Below are 17,291 nucleotides of genomic sequence, written 5' to 3' on the forward strand. Positions count from 1 at the left end.
TTTGCACCTAATTCATGAACTCCTCTATGGTTGGGTTGTGTTTGACTAGGAAACTTACCTTTTTCTCTCAAAGAATCACTTATCAGACCAACCTGGGTTTTTAACTCGGAAATAGCCTGACCATTTTCTTGTCCTATCCTGTTACTAGCTTGTAGACTCTGTTCTACGGATAACTGGAATTTTGCAGTTTGCTGAGTTAACAAGGCGAGAGATTCCTCTAAACTTAGGATTTTCTTATTTGACTGATTCTGAAACTGAGCTAGTCCTGAAGGATTCTTAGTATAACAACCTGGGGGAGCATTAGAATTACTAAACTGACCTTGAATTTGGCCCTTAGACCAAGAAAGGTTCGGATGGTTTCTCCAACCAGGATTATAGGTTTCTGAATATGGGTCAATCTTTTGACGGTTATCAAATCTAGTGTTATTATAAAGAGCATTGGCCTGCTCTTCAATATTCTGGCCTTCCCAAAAAGGCTCCACTCTACCACTAGTCTGGCCCACTTCTAAGGCTTCTAACCTTTTTGCTATAACAGCAATTTTGGCATCTGATTCATAGCCTCCTTCTACCCTATTAACGTTTCCTCTACTTAAAAGAATTGTTTTCTGGGGTGCCCTACTATTTTCCCATTGCTGGGTTTTTTCGGCGATTTCATTAAAAAATTCCATCGCCGCATCAACAGTTTGGTTTTCAAATCCACCAGTGCATAGAGACTCAACCATGGTCGTTATGGAATAATCTAAACCCTCATAAAGGATCTGAACTAGCCTAACCTTTTCTAAACCATGATGAGGACACTGGGATAATAAATCATTGAACCTTTCCAAATACCTATATAAAGATTCTCCCTCTTGTTGTGAAAATGTGCATATTTGCGTCCTAATAGACGATGTTTTGTTCCTAGGGAAAAACTTATTGAAAAAGGCAGATGTAAGTTGTTCATATGTCTCAATCGACTCGGAGTCCAAACTATACAGCCACGACTTGGCCTTATCTTTCAGGGAAAATGGGAATAACCTAAGTTTCAAAGCATCATCATCTAAGCCTCTAATTCGTAGGGTACTAGAAATTTCCTCAAAATCCCTAACATGGTAATAAGGGTTTTCATTTTCTTTCCCTAAAAAGATTGGGAGCATCTGTAAGGTCCCAGGTTTCAGTTCATAGGGTGCCTCCGTTTCATCTAATTTAATACATGAAGGACGGGTAGTCCTAGTTGGATTCAACAAAGCTTTCAAAGTTGCCATTTCTGGAGCTATCGGAGCAACATGGATTCTCTCCTCAGTCAAAGAACGTTCAAAAACAGACTCTTCAAAAGCCGGACTTTCTAGATTAAGGTAATCGAGACGCTTCGAACTACTAGGTTTCTCTTTAACAAATATACCTAGTGCGTCTCTTTTACGTTCAGGCATACAATAGAATTTTCTAAATTGAAGGGTAAGCAAAAAAAGATCAAGGCCGACTCAACCAAATCAAACCTATTGATTTCTAGCAAACAAAAAACATGATGGCTCCACTTAGATTGTTTCTAGACAAGCTTCTAATCCTTTGAACGGGAATTCGTTACAATTTAAGCAAACCCCTCTGGAATCAATTCGAGTTAACGTAAGTTGAATAGAGGCGAGGGAAGCTCGGTGGAGCTTTGATACCCAAGGCCTCACCGGTATTACAAGGCGGCGCAGTCACGCATTCAACTTACAGAAACTGTCACGAACTTCAAAGTATGCTTAAAAGAGTAACCAATATTTTTCGAATGACTTTCCTGTTAAGCTCGTTACCCTATCGGTCTCATTCTAGTCAAAATTTTAGGCTTAGGTTCGCGTAGGTTACGTGTTCCTAAAGCGGGCAAGAAGAGAACGGTGATGAAATCCGAACCCTTATCTTGTATGGCCAGGCCTTTCCCTTTTTTACTAGAAAAATAAATGTCCATATTCAGTCCTCAACATATATGCATACGAAGGAGTCCAGTAACTCGCTGACAGGGGATTCACGAGTGTTTAGAATCTTACCTCCCATTCCAGACGGGGGATGAATCGGTTGTAGTCGACTCGGGCCACTGACTCCGATGTCTAGTGTACGAACCCAAGGTGCAGAGACAATCTCGTAATTTTCCTCCTTCTTTGCAAGCAGTTTATATTTAAAGTACCCTTCCATAGGGTAATAAAAGAAAAAATAATGTCCCAAAGTCCAAAAGTCCAAAAAAAATAAAGAAAAATTACAAAAATAATAAACTCTAATACAGTTTTTTTTTTCTTAAAATAAAATAAACAAACCCTAAACTAAAATTGTCTAAAAAAAAATAAAAAAAATTGTCTTCTTTTCTGTTATTTTTGCTTCAATCTTTAGCTCCAAGTCTTTATGAAATCACCAAACTCCTTGGCTCAATTTTCTTTATGATCCAGAACCTGTAGACACAAGATAAATACCCAAAAACATAAAAAAAGACAAAAATAATAAAAACAAAAAATAAATAATAAAAAATAAAAATAAATCTAAAACCCTAAAAACAAGTCTGCGTCGGCGGCGCCAAAAATTGATGTGATTTGTAGATAGTGGTAAGAGTGGTTCGATTCTCAGACTTGTGAAGGATACTAATTAGACTTAAATCCTAATATTAAAATAGAAAACTCACTAAAAATTATAGCAAACTCAATCAAAGATGATATCAATACTAAAAGAAACACTGAGGCTAAGATTCCACTATTTTCCAAATTCAAAGTGATTTAATCCAATATTCATATTCATGCAATTTTTTTGTTCAATTTGATTCTAAACTATTGCAACAAGTAGATTCTCAAAATAACAGGTGTAAATCCGAAGCATAGAACATCAAAAACCTAGGTCCAAGCATGCTCTATCAAAAGAAATAACAATTGCTTAACAAGAATCATTCAAACAATTTTCAATCAAGGCAAAACAATCATAAAAATAATTGCGATAAATAAATAAATAAGAATATACCACTTTTTGTTGGAAAAATAGCTTCCTCTATCGCCTCAGCAATGGGGTTTAGCTCCTCATATTAACCACTTGCTCAAAATACATGTTTGTTGCTCAAAAGTTGATTAAAAAGAAGAGAAGGTATAAAACAACGTGTTTGTAACAGATATAATTGTTACGAACCACTGTTACAGAGTACCCTAACATAGAACTGTTGCGAACTCTGAATAATTGTTACAGAAATTGTTACAAAGTGATTGAATTTTGAAAGAAAAGGCCACGGATTCTGCGACTGTCTTCGTATGTCCAGTGTTCTTCAGCTTCGTCTTCTTCCTCCTGCTGCTGCAACTTTCTCTGCAGTGTGATTTCTTCGCACCAGAGCTTCCCTTAAACTACGTAAAGGCCCCAAACTACTCGACACTCCCTGTTATGACTTCCCCCACCTTTTTATACAAATAGGGCCAACAATATCTTCGTGAAATCTCTGGTTTCTCTTTTTATTTTCTTACTCAGAAAGCTACGGTATTTTCCTTGTTTATCTCTTCTATTCGTGGATTCTGTAGTAGTCAAACACTTTCCAAATCTTGCAGAATAAATCTAACGAAAATCTCTCCTTTATCTTGCACGTTACTTCCTTCTAAACCACCAGAAAATCCGAGACTATCGCTCGTTCCCTGTTTAACTGAAATTGCCAAATATAACGAGATTTCTTTCTTCTGTTTATGTGAACTAATACTTTACCAACCTTGATTCGGTGTGGTGAGTCCATATAGTCAAGCCCAATGAGAATCTGCGACGAAAAATAGCTCAAATCCGATTCAAGAGTGTACGCAGATGAACATATCTTTTGAACGTGACATTTCCCGCCAAATTTCATTTCTCACGTAAAGAAGGTGGAGTCCCCCTAACTGAACTGGGGTGCAAATAGCAAATGGATACCCCTTAGCAAATGAGGTTCCCCTTATCCAAAATGGGGGTCCGTATAATAATTTTCTCCCACGAGCGCAAATACCACTTTTCGAGCCAATTTTTCCGCACAAACTTATTTCTCCAAAAACACCTACAAAGACATAAAAAACCAAAATAAATACAAAATCGAGCACTAACAATATATACAATTGAGATTATATCAGACACAAAAATGTGTCTATCAGTAGATGTCATGTTGAAGATATAGATGTCGAACTTAGCGGGGACGTATCCGAAGAAGAAGATGAACTTTACGTTCCAAGTTGTGTCTCTACTTCTAAGTCATTGATAAAGTTGGAACTAGATTTATCGAAATGTAAGATTATTCTACCGAATTCGGTATCATTACCTCGCCTCAAATATCTGAAACTTCATTACACTTCGTTTGACCATGATGAGTTAACCAAGTTATGTGCCAATTCTCCTGATTTGGAACACCTGGAATTATGTGGCGTTAGTATTACCGCACCTTTAAACATCACCATATCTTCTCTTTCACTGAAGCACTTTGAATTACGTATCGGTTATCGTACATCAATTCGTAATACATTGAGGTTATATGCCCCAAATCTCGTGCATCTGGTTTTGTCAAATTTAGACTCTGTGTGCTATCTAGGACGTGGAAACCGGTGACAATTACAATTACAGTGACACTGACGAATCTGGACCTGCTAGTGAGGTAGGCAGCCATGAATGATTTCGCAATTGGTTTAAATCTTTTTAAGTTTATCAGAGATTATAGAGTTGTGGTGTATTAACTGTCATTTGTTTTTGTATCGCTAATGTGTAGACAACTGTCGATTTAGAAGGGCTGTTGGCCGACACCATGAAACAATTGAAGTCTGTCAAGATTAGTGGTCTACGAGGAAGTGATAATGAACTGGAGTTTATTGAAATTCTGATGAAGAATGCTATGGTCCTGAAGAAAATGGTCTTGAAGAGGGGATATAGATCAAGAATTGAGAAATTTTACGAGGTGGTAGGGAATCTACCAAGCGCCTGTTCGTCTATGAGAATATTTTTCTTCTAGCAACTGACACGAAAAAGCTAAATCCACTAGCTCTCAGACTGGCTATCATGGCAATGGGCAACCACAATTGACATACTCAGAACCCAAGACCTTTAATAGTCCATCCGTCCAAGTATTTATGCCCATACTTATTCCCTTCTATTTTGAATAATCTATGTCAATTTTGCTTATGATTTGAAGCTGTTCAATTTTGAATAACCAACCAAAAAATGTATGTGCTAAATTCACTCTGGAAATAACCAACCCAAAAATGTGCACCAGCCGGGAATCGAACGCGGGTCTGTACCGTGGCAGGGTACTATTCTACAACTAGACCACTGGTGCAAGCTTGTCTCCTTATCGCCGGACTTTAATTCAACCGTGGATTTTTAATCCAATGATTCCAACCATCGTATTCATGTTATCCCCTAAAAGCATATCCAACGAGTCCTAGTGTGTTGTTTCCTAGGTGGTTGGTGCTGGAATACATCCTACTTGTGGTGTGTTTTCTATATGGTTGGTACAGGAATACATCCTAGCTTTGGTGTGTTTTTTACAAGGTTGGTATAGGAATACATCCTCTCAGATTGTAAACTCTAAATTCCCTATATTTTTGGGCTATTAGAAAAATTATCTCCAACCAGTTTAAATTTAGATTAATATTGTTATCCATTTGTATTCATCTAATATTAGTTACATTTTTCCGTCCCTTTTAACTTTGATTTGATTGGTTTAAATGTATAACTAGATTTATCACATCCTTTAAGATAATCTATAAAATTAGAGGACGGATTAGAGGATGTTCTAATTAATAACTCACTACATCATCTCACATTGTACTTCATATCTCCATTGGAGAATTATTTTTGACAGAAAGTCTAAAATCTCGTGTGGTCTGAAAATTAGGAGTTTGGTATTATTGTCTTGTTGGAGATGCTTTAAGCGCAAATCTAATGAACATCCTCAAATTGTTAATTTGATAGGCTAGGTGGACAGCAAAAACTAAGTTTAGGACAGTGGAGAAAGACTTTACCGTAGCGATCTGAGTCGACCGCTAAGGATTGAGACCGATGGTCGAATTTTAGAAGCCAAAAAATGGTTATAATTTGAACACCTATAAATTCCGATCTCATTTAACTTCTCAAATCACACCAAAATTCTCTCTTCTATTGAACTTTTCTCTACTAAAGTCTCTTGGAATTTCTATTTAAGATCTCTAAATTTCTCAATAGAAATGTCTCAGGATATTATGAGCAAAGTAATATAAATCGTTCCTCGATCTAATTCGGTCGGGGAGCTTGGACCGTGGAGCAATGAGTTCAGACTTGGAAATCGCCAAAACTCGGCCTAATAATCGAAGTTTATTTATTAGAGACTTACATATTGCTACTCATGAGTCATGACTTGTACCTAATTAAAATTAATAGTTTAACACTATCATGAAATTAAGTGTAAAACATTGTTATATGGAACCCATTTATCATGTTATTAATGGTTTTTACATTTTATAACTCTCGTATGAGGGGTTTACGAAAAAAATTATTTTTGAGTTTGGTGCATGCAAAGCTAACTCGGAATAATCGTCAGGCTTAAAAGCCGGTTCAAATCGGCAAAATCGAACGCCTTAATCGTTGAAAGACGGAAATGACTTGGAATCGGAAATCAAATTGATCATATAGTGTGTAGCGATTAATCCGCGAGTACCAATTACACGGCGAGTAATCGTCCTTGGAAAACGATTTTAACTACACGGATTAGGCGCTAGAGAAATATATAACCACCTCTTAAAAACTCAATCAACATATGTCGACAACACATGTAGACTCTGATGAAGATACCGATACTCAAAAATTCGAATTACACTCTACTTTCAAAGTCGAGAATTAATTGAATCTCAAGGTTATGTGTCGATAAAGTTGAAAGAGATATCGATTTTCAAAAACCAAGAGGTGTTTGGTACGAAGTTAGCAAATTTTATGCAGATCTACCTCCTGGTACTAAACTAATTATCGATAAATTTCTTTGGATTACTTTTTACCATATTGAAGCCAAAAAAAAAAACATTTTAAATTGGTATTTATATTGGCAGAATGTTAATGGTACACTATGCACACGTTTCATTTTACATATTTAGAAATAAGTATGCCAAATATTTTGATTTATAGTTTTGATGCAATCAATACGAAGATATGTATGAAATTAACGATTTTAATTTTTGTATAGGAATAACACCATTAGATTTCTTATTTCCCTACTTGGAATACCTTCCGGTGTAGGAGATGATGTTCCATTTGAACAACAAAGTTGGTTGGCAGAAGACAGATATAAAAATGAACTTCCTTTCTACTTTACCTTCACAACCAAAGCGAGGCACTACAACTTAAAAAGCGGTGGAATTTCTAATTCTGGTTTGAAGATACAAGTGGAGTGCACGTCGCCAAACAAAAGTTTTTTGCATCTTCCATTTTGATACAAATTTGGTTAGTGTTTATATTATTTTTTTGAGCGGTCAATAAGAAAATTGAAAAAATATGCAGTTATAGGGGCACGTCAACCCAATGATTACAATCGGAAAAAAAGGGAAACCGAAAGGGGACTCAAATACCCAAGAAAAACCCAAAAAATTAAATTATAGAGACTGGAAAAAGGAATCCCGTAAAGAAATTGACATATTTGTCGTAAGCCCTAACATCCTAGTGTTTGATTCGGCTCAAAAGAACTCTTGTATTGATGTTTCTAACGAGGCTTTTTAAAGTTTTCTTTTTGTTATCGAATATTCTTGCATTTCGTTCTTTCCATATGCACCCCCATCACTGGGATGTTATTTCATATTCGACTAAGCCTTTCATCTCCCCAATTAAACTTCCAATCCTTTATCGGTCGTTGTAGTGACACTAGGGTCATATTTTCGTAGGAAGTGGCACCCTTAAACAAAATAATCTCATATTCTCCAGACTCTCCAACATTCATAGAACAAGCGCAAGCTAGATTCATCATCTTTCTTAAAAAAACGAAAAAAAAACTAGAGATATCCGTACCCCTTATCAAATGTTTATCCGCAGTCATTACCCTATCATGAAAAAGAAGATAAAGAAAGAAAAAGATTTTATGTTGGTAATCAGGGCTCTAAACAATATTGGTTGGATAATAGGATCACCATGATCCCCATCTCCTCCAATTTCATCTTTAACAGTATATTCACCATGATCACTTTCAACCCATATTCGGGTGTCCATAACACCTTCTTGAATAGTTATATAAGAAAGAAGGTTAGATATAGATGAAACTTCACTTTAGATATTTTGTGAGTATATTTTTCTAGACACAAATTTCCATCTTGCACCACCTTCCCTAACTTCATACATATTAACCACCACACACTCCAAAATCTAGTTTGTTTCTTGAAAAAGCGGGGATATAACAACCACACCCAATATTTCGCTTAGCAATCTTTATGGACAAACTCCAATATACTTTCTAGAGAATCAACTAGACAGTCAGACTCAATCTAGATAAAAGTATATCAAAGGAATTTATATCTCAATCTCTCGATTTGATATATACTCAAGCAAATAAAAATCTGCGAGTCTTTATCAAATACTAGAGAGATAACTTGGATGGTACCAAAGACCAATATCCAAGTGTCAATCAATTTAAATCAACAACCAAAAGGTCGGATATTATAATTGATTGAACAATGCACAACCTGTGATATTTCAATTATAAAGATAAACAATATAATGCGGAAATAGAAATAACACAAACACCGGAATTTTGTTAACGAGGAAACCGCAAATGCAGAAAAACCCCGGGACCTGGTCCAGATTGAACACACACTGTATTAAGCCGCTACAGACACTAGCCTACTCCAAACTAACTTCGGTATGGACTGTAGTTGAACCCCAACCAATCTCACACTGATCCAAGGTACATTTATGCTCCTACGTCTCTGATTCCAGCAGGATACTACGTACTTGATTCCCTTAGCAGATCTCACCCACAACTAAGAGTTGCTACGACCCAAAGTCGAAGACTTAATAAACAAATCTGTATCACACAGAAAAGTCTATGGTAATAGATAAATCTGTCTCCAACGAATATACCTATGAGTTTTGTTCCATCTTTTGATAAATCAAGGTGAACATGAACCAATTGATAATCTGGACTTATATTCCCGAAGAATATCCTAGTATTATCAATCACCTCACAATAGTCTTAATCGACGCAGCGAAAAAAGATATTGTGGAATCACAAACAAATGAGACGAAGATGTTTGTGATTACTTTTTATCTTGCCTATCGGAGGTAGAAATCTCAAGCCAATTATTACAATTGTACTCTTACGATAGAAACAGCAAGATCAGATCACACAACTACGATAAAGTAGTATCGGTCTGGCTTCACAATCCCAATGAAGTCTTTAAATTGTTAACCCGGTTTGAGACAAGAAAACCAGAGATTAAAAGAGACAAAGATGTTTGTGACTGTCCCCTACTTGGTGAGGGACAGTCATGTTCCTGAGTCAGCACTGGATGCCTAGTTTCCAACGGTACATGCTCCAGATACGTTAGAATCTCTAAAATCACTTCATGATGTGAAAGATCTGACAATGTCATGGAGACCACTCAAGGTATGCCCTCTTTCTCTTTTTTTTTTAATTGATAAATGATAGTTCAAATGCCTACGGAACCGTTTTAATATTTTGTCGCTCAGAATTAAAATTTCTAATGTTCACCTTTTTATATGTGCTAATGAAGGATGTTAGAAGACTTCAGGAACTATTAGAAAAGCAACCTTTTCAGTTTTCTAATCTGCAACGTCTGAAGCTGCAAAAGATAAGTCTCTCAACAGTGTTGAGATTATTAGTCCGCGTTGTTTGGGCAATCTAAGATCCCGCGATTTATAACTTATGGGCCTCTCCACTCATTGCCAATTGGTTTCGAGTTGGATGCCCGTATTCTAACATGGTATCAGAGCAGGTTATTTGCGTCGAGTCATTGATCGGGCCTTTACTCCGCATCACCTGATTTAATTGTCCACGTGTCAGACCCAACGAGACTACACGTGAGGGGACGTGATTATTAGTCCCACGTTGTTTGGGCAATCTAAGATCCTGCGGTCTATAACTCTATGGGTCTTTCCAGTCATTGCCAATTGATCTTGAGTTGGATGTCTGTATTCTAACAAACAGACTCTTATGTGTACTATCTAGGACGTGGATGTCATACTAGTGAGGTAGGTAGCCATGGATCAGTTTGCAATTTAAATCTTTTTAAGTGATTGGAGATTACAGAGTTGTGGTGTACTTAACTGTCATTGTTTTGTATTGCTAATGTGTAGACAACTGTCGATTTAGAAGGGCTGTTAGCCGACACCATGAAACAATTGAAGTCTGTCAAGATTAGTGGTCTACAAGGAAGTGATAATGAACTGGAGTTTATTGAAATTCTGATGAAGAATGCCATGGTCTTGAAGAGCCGGCTTAGATCCAAAATTGACAAGTTTTATGAGGAGATAAAAAGTTTTGCAAGTGCCTGTTCGACTTTGAGAATCTTTTGTAGCAACGGACGCCAAAATCATTCATGCAATATTACAAAGACATGTATTACATTTGTTCTGAATAGACAAGTGCTTAAGAAGGATTTTGCATTAAAGTTGGTGTTAAACCGGGTTTGTAAAAAAGAACCTCATAAATACTTCCAGTGAGCCGCTTATACCAGCTGAGAAGTTGCAGGTAAAATAAGTACTGACTAATTAGATTAAAGAAATTTTTACTTAGCTGCATCAAGGAGGAAGGAGTCGGCACTGTGAAGTCTGTTCTTTTCAAGATGTGAAGTAAATTGTCAGTACCATGATAAAATTTAAGATGGCCCTTCTGAATATTAGTAGCTCTCGGAATTAAATCCACTGTTTCAATACATTTACCGTTGCCTCATTATTCTAAAAGAATACACCATCGATTCACTGACATTTGGAGGACACCTGCACTTGACGGCCTCTCAAATTCAACTCTTCTTCTACCCCACTCCAAATTTGTAAGCGAACAATGTGACCATGTCAGTGCAGACTAAAATATCAAGCACCAAAGTATTGTACGACTCTAACCTTACAGTAACTTATTGCTATAGTTTACAAAAGTCATCGCAAACAAAATTTTCGTTTTTTGCCCACTGATTTGGCCAAAAAGACCTCAGACTACTTTTCAGTGCAACAAGATTATAGGCCTACATGCCCCAACCTCTCCCAACGAAAGCAACAGACTGGAGTTGTAAAGTAAGTGAAAGGTATATTAGTCCGACATTTATCAGACAAGAAATGAGATAACAAAAACAACCCTATAAAACAAGCTTGAAATGCAACTTGAAATCATACTTACCTAGACGGGTCTATGGCTAATCATGAAGGGTCATGGCCTAAGTTAGTGACTTCCATTGCACTTTGGAAGGGCGCTTGCCTAAGATGTCCACATTGAGGGAGAGTCTACGTCATGCGTCCGCGCGGCCCCTGCCAATTCTACAAACCAATAGTTCCTCCCTGTTGAACAGGTAGGAAATGAAAATTAAAACCTTGAACAGCAAAGAAAGGAAATTGAAAGCTGTCTAGTAGTGTGTGTCTATAGCAATTGCAACATCAGCAGAGCCATCTTGAAAGGCTTATTAAAACTGTGTAGACAAAATTTGTTTTAAAGCTGCTGACTGAATGAGACAGAACTGGTTGAAAAGGGTGCTGGTAGGCATACTAACAAAGAGGCCTAACAACCATAGTTTGCATATACTCGGCCATATATCCCCTAATTATAGACAAATGGTGATGCTCGCCTCATAGATTGACTAGAATTTCTTGCTTCTAAAGTGAGCCAAACACACTAGCTAGCCAACTAAATCAAATTATCAATAGAGCAAATTTATTAATTTCCGATTTTGGAACGCAAACAATTCTAGTTCAACAAAGCAGAAAGCTTTATCTTTCAGTACCAATAGCGGCTGCGATGCTTGTGAAGCTATTCTTGATTTTCCGGAGGGCAGTGGATGGTATGGTCTAGGACATGATGTTCAGTACCAGTATCAAGGTTTTTGGTGCTTTGCTAAAGGAACAGAGAATTTAATGATCTAGCAATAGCCTCAGGCAGAAAGCACTCGCCTTCGCCATCAATAACTATTTTAGTTACCTTCGTTCTTCTAGTTCAAAGAATTACCACCATCACCCACTGCTTACCGTTTCACCTAGCTCATGACCTTGTTCCTTTCGTTGAGTTTAAACATATCACCCCAGATTATAGACCTGATGTCCCTATGAGCAGTACTCGTGACTCTCAATGCGGAATTCTAGCTACCCTTCTTTGCCAGAATATATCAAGACCAGTACTATGAACTGCAAGATTATTTATCTGTGGAAAAACTCTCCGAGATAAAATCATTTCTACGTGTCGGTTTATGAACAAACCGAGGGCATCTCCAGCAAGCATTGTTAATAACCCTCTCCTTATGAATCAAAAATTAGAAAAAACAAGACTTGTGAGCTTAAAAAATTAATGACAGAACCTTCTGAATCCCATTTGACATCATACAGTTTTATAAATGCAACATGTGAATTGGTAAAAATCTAAATACTCTTTTCAGAGACCCCCTTTCTTAATTCAATACTTATATCTATAGGACCACATTGTTTATTCAGAGAGAAATATAAATGTTTAAATATCTCCTGCAACCAAGGTACCAGCGAGCAGTGACTTAACAAGCGCAATGTGGAAAGGGTTCCCATAATTTCTCAGACTCTCTGAAGAAAATGTGCATATATATGAGCTCACTTATTTCTTTTTTTTATTGGTCAAAATTCAGATGCACATCTATGAGGTCACTTTTTTTTTTTGTTTTTGGGCCAAATTAAGATGAACAAAAATAAAAATGAAAGTGTTTTCTATAAACAAATCCCAGATTTAGTTAACTGGCGAATGCCAGTATTCTTAGCTTTGTCCGAAAGGCAGAACTGTGTAGATGGAGGGATGATTTATAGTCTTTCATGATTTCAATTGTTTTAGTTCCAAACTTTCCCAGCTTGAAACGTCCTTTTACTGATTTGGTAAGCTGTAGATTTTATTTTCAAAGGCATTGAAACTGGTAATACTGAGTTACGACTGTTACGTACCTAACTAGCTATGTCGATGATTATGACTACGATACATCCTATATCGTTGTCGTTAGCTTTGTTTCACCATCAGACTAGTCGAGGTGGAACAACATAAACAGCAACAGAAAGTAAAAGGAAGCACAACTATACGCAAAATGCTCTGTATATGACTGGAACTTCACACCTTCAAATGAATCACGCAGCCGTGCTGTAAGCACAAAGCGAACTATTCTTACGCCTATTTTTGGAGGGTTTTCTCTTTTTAAGAGCAAAAATCATTCAAAATTTTCACTTCCAGGGATTACATCTATAAACTAGATGGTAAGGGCGTAAGGCTCTGTGACCTGCACTACAAGCACACAATGATCCAGATGGCAAGGCGTTGTAAGGCTTTACTTCTACCTTGACTCGGTACTATGTTGTAAAAGGCGCCTTGCCTAGCGCCTAGGCGTCGCGGAAAAAATGGAAAATTGCAGAAATTGGCATTCCTTGGCGCCTTTTCTGCTAGGCGCTAGGCCTGCGCTTAGTGCGCCTTTGGCACCTAGGCGCCAAAGACGCTCGCCTTTTACAACATAGACTCGATAGACTCCTGGAAACCTGTATCACTAAATGATCCAGATGGTAAGGTGTTTGTGATGTTAACAAAAATGGACCAAATGGTAACAATATATGTAATTAAACATCATAAGTATGCAATCTAGTAACTCTTTCCAGCAAAAACTTGCAGTTTCTTATAAAAGAAATGAGCTGAAATCCGATCAGAACACAAACACGCACACACTTGTAGTTTTCGATCAATAGATTATAGATAGATAATGTGAACACGTAAATCACGAAGGCATCTATATGTTCACAAACAATATTCGCACTCTAGGTACGGACTCGCACTGATAATACAATGGCATTGATTCCTTGACTCCAAACCTTCGGGTTTATCATAGCCTCATCCAATAACATTGAGAGGGGTGTTTACGTAGGGGAAGATAAAGAAAACGAAGCATAAAAGTAAAACTCATGGAGCGTTAGGCAAATATAAAGTGCTGAAATGTAAATAAGACTGGGATTTACGTGGTTCAGCACTAAGGCCTACATCCACGGGGTTGTTGTTTCACTATATACTTGATGGTTACAAAGATAGTCGAGTGACTTTGGGGTTTACATAGATCTGTATATGGTAAAGGACTAACTTACACTCACAATTTCTCTCTCCTTCCCTTCCTCAATTTTCCGATCCCCTTACTCTTGGTGGAGAGGGGGTATTTATAGGGTTAGAGTGTGGGACCCATCTCTGAGGACCGTTGGAACCTTATCTTCTTGTGTTCTGTGTCCATCACGCGGGGGTCTTCCTTTATTACTTCATCACGCAGAGTCGTCCTCGTTCGTTCCACGGGTTGATCGACACGTATGCTGCTCAGAGTGTTTAATGCGGGTAGTTGAGGTGCCTGCTCGTGTCAGGCAAGTGTCTTCTGCCCCTGTCACATCCATGTCAGTTCATTTTCTCTCCACCGTTGATCTTGGCTTCTTTTGGGGATGAGATAAAGTAACACTTCGGGAGTTATCTGGTGCTCCGCAGTACATGGTGTTACCGGTACGTCTTTTTAACTTCTGCCCTTAGATTTGTTCGGGCAAAGATCCAACGTCGGCGGGATGGGCATCTTGGCTGTGGGCACATGTCATCCAACTCGAAACCAATTGGCAATGAGTGGAGAGGCCCATAAATTATAAATCGCGGGATCTTAGATTGCCCAAACAACGCGGACTAATAATCTCAACAATGTTGAGAGACTTATCTTTTGCAGCTTCAGACGTTGCAGATTAGAAAACTGAAAAGGTTGCTTTTCTAATAGTTCCTGAAGTCTTCTAACATCCTTCATTAGCACATATAAAAAGGTGAACATTAGAAATTTTAATTCTGAGCGACAAAATATTAAAATGGTTCCGTAGGCATTTGAACTATCATTTATCAATTAAAAAAAAAAGAGAAAGAGGGCATACCTTGAGTGGTCTTTTTAACTTCTGTCCTTAGATTTGTTCGGGCAAAGATCCAACATCGACGGGATGGGCATCTTGGCTGTGGGCACATGTCATCATGCTTTGATGACTTTGTCCACATACTCTCCACGTATGTTCCTATATACACGTGTTTGATGATGAAATATGTGCACACAGATAACATTGGTGGCTATTCGTTAGCATCTAAAATCTTACCTGACCCCGCAGTTTTGTTAAGAAACAAAAAGAAGAAAACTCGTTTTTTGCACCGGAAGGGAGGGAATCCAAGCTGCGGTCCATACTTTAGCAGGGTCCCATTCTACCAGAATAAAAGTTACTAGACACAAAAAAGTAAAAATGATAATATAGGATACACAGTCACGGATGGGTTGCTCATTCTACCCTTCTCGAAATGGTAGTACTAATTTCATATTCAATGAAAAATAGAGAATCTGCTTTCAATGAAGTGAGATGTGTATGCAAACCTAATGTGGGGTTTAAGCGTTTCAGCTTTCATCCCACATTGCTCAAGTCGTAAGGTATTCTGGATGTTGCAACCTATAAAAGCTGAATTGCGAAACTTGAAAAAGCATACCTTTCTTGGCCTTTTGGCCAAGATCAAGTGTAGTATCTGTTCTTATTAGTTTAATATCTGATATGTGAGCCATCGGCTCACACGATATTATATTAATTTCCATCACAGTAGCTTGCTGCTAGGGTTCTCACGCGTCGCCTCTGCGTTGCACTACTGCAAAGGCCTGGCGCACCCCCACCAAAATATAAATGAAATTTTTTGCATGGGTGATTAGTTGGTTGCTGCGTCAACTTTTTGAATGGGAATTCCCATCACAGTAGCTTGGTGCTGGGGTTCTCAAGCAGGCCTGGCGCACTCCCTACCAAATCTAAATGCGTCCTGCAACTTTTTGAATACTGGAGAGCTTGAATATAATCTTCTTGCACGGAAATTTACCAAGATTTTACCAAAATCGAATAAAAAATTGGAGTATTTCAGGTGATAGAATCCATAAATTTATAAACATTCAATAAAGTAGATGGAAGAGTAAATCCAGAAAATTTTATCACCAACCCCTGACAAAGAGACGCGCAATACACGAGGTCAGATGGAAATACTGCATCATGTATTCCATGCTTGATACCATTTCAGGCATATGGAACCCATTACAAAGACCTGTATTACATTTTTTTTCTGAATAGACAAGTGCTTAGGAAGGACTTTGCATTAAATTTGGTGTTAAACCGGGTTTGTAAATAAGAATCCACCTGCACTCAAACGTCTACAAGAACACGCCAACAGTTCATTGACATTTGGAGGAGTCCACCTGCACTCAAACGTCTCTGGTGTTCAACTTCTCATGTACCTGCTCCAGATTTGTAAGCAAACAATGTTAGACCATGTCATTTGAGGCTCAATATCAAGCACCAAATTTTTGTGCACCTGTAACCTTGCACCATTCCTGCAGTACCTTACTTATTAAATTTGCTAGCTATAGCTTACAATCAAAAGGGATCATCTCACCGCAGATTCCAATACAAGATGTGGCCAAAAAGACATCATATACTGCTTTTGGGTGGTGCAGTGTTGCCTGGCAACAAGACTACAGGCCTACATGGCCCAACCTCTCCCAATGAAAGCAACAGACTAGAGTAAAGTAACTGAAAGGTATATTAGTCCCACATTTATCAGACAAGAAATAAGATACCAAAAACAACCCTATAAAACAAGCTTGAAATGCAACTTGAAGTCATACTTACCTGGACGGGTTCTATGGCTGATCATGAAGGGTCATGGCCTAGGTTAGTGACTTCCATTGCACTTTGGAAGGGTGCTCGCCTAAGATCTCCTCATTGAGGGAGAGTCTACGTCATAAATTTGTTCTTGAGGGAAATTTGTTCTTGAGGGGGTATGCGTACGCGCGGCCCCTGCCAATTCTACCAAGCCTAATAATTTGTCTCGGCCTAAGATCTCCCCGTTGAGGAGGGCTATGCGTCCGGCCCCTGCCAATTTTACAGACCATGATTTAGAATCTTTCTTAAAGACCCGATTCAACTTCCCAACTTGAATCGGGCCTTTTATTTAGTTGGTCGCGGATTTTATTTTGCAGGGCATAGCATTCTGACAAAATTTTGTTTTACGCTGCTGACTTGCATATTCTAGGCCATATCCTATAATTATAGCCAAATGGTAACGTTCGCCTTATGATCAACTAGTCTTTCTGGCTTCTGAAGTGAACCAAACA

At 38.0% G+C, this 17,291-nt stretch overlaps 1 non-coding gene and 4 pseudogenes across 1 annotated transcript; 4 read left to right on the plus strand and 1 right to left on the minus strand.

The window, feature by feature from the left end:
- The first annotated feature begins 780 nt into the window (after positions 1-780).
- LOC113307165 lies at positions 781-880 on the plus strand (annotated as a pseudogene).
- Positions 881-5,189: 4,309 nt separating this feature from the next.
- On the minus strand, positions 5,190-5,260 carry TRNAG-GCC. The gene has a single exon. It is a non-coding gene; the product is annotated as a tRNA-Gly (tRNA).
- Positions 5,261-11,282: 6,022 nt separating this feature from the next.
- On the plus strand, positions 11,283-11,405 carry LOC113307087 (annotated as a pseudogene).
- Positions 11,406-15,624: 4,219 nt separating this feature from the next.
- On the plus strand, positions 15,625-15,805 carry LOC113307258 (annotated as a pseudogene).
- A 993-nt stretch (positions 15,806-16,798) lies between these two features.
- Positions 16,799-16,950, plus strand: LOC113307051 (annotated as a pseudogene).
- The last annotated feature ends 341 nt before the right edge of the window (positions 16,951-17,291 follow it).

The sequence above is a fragment of the Papaver somniferum genome, chromosome 8, assembly GCF_003573695.1.
Source record: "Papaver somniferum cultivar HN1 chromosome 8, ASM357369v1, whole genome shotgun sequence".
Classification (NCBI taxonomy): domain Eukaryota; kingdom Viridiplantae; phylum Streptophyta; class Magnoliopsida; order Ranunculales; family Papaveraceae; genus Papaver; species Papaver somniferum.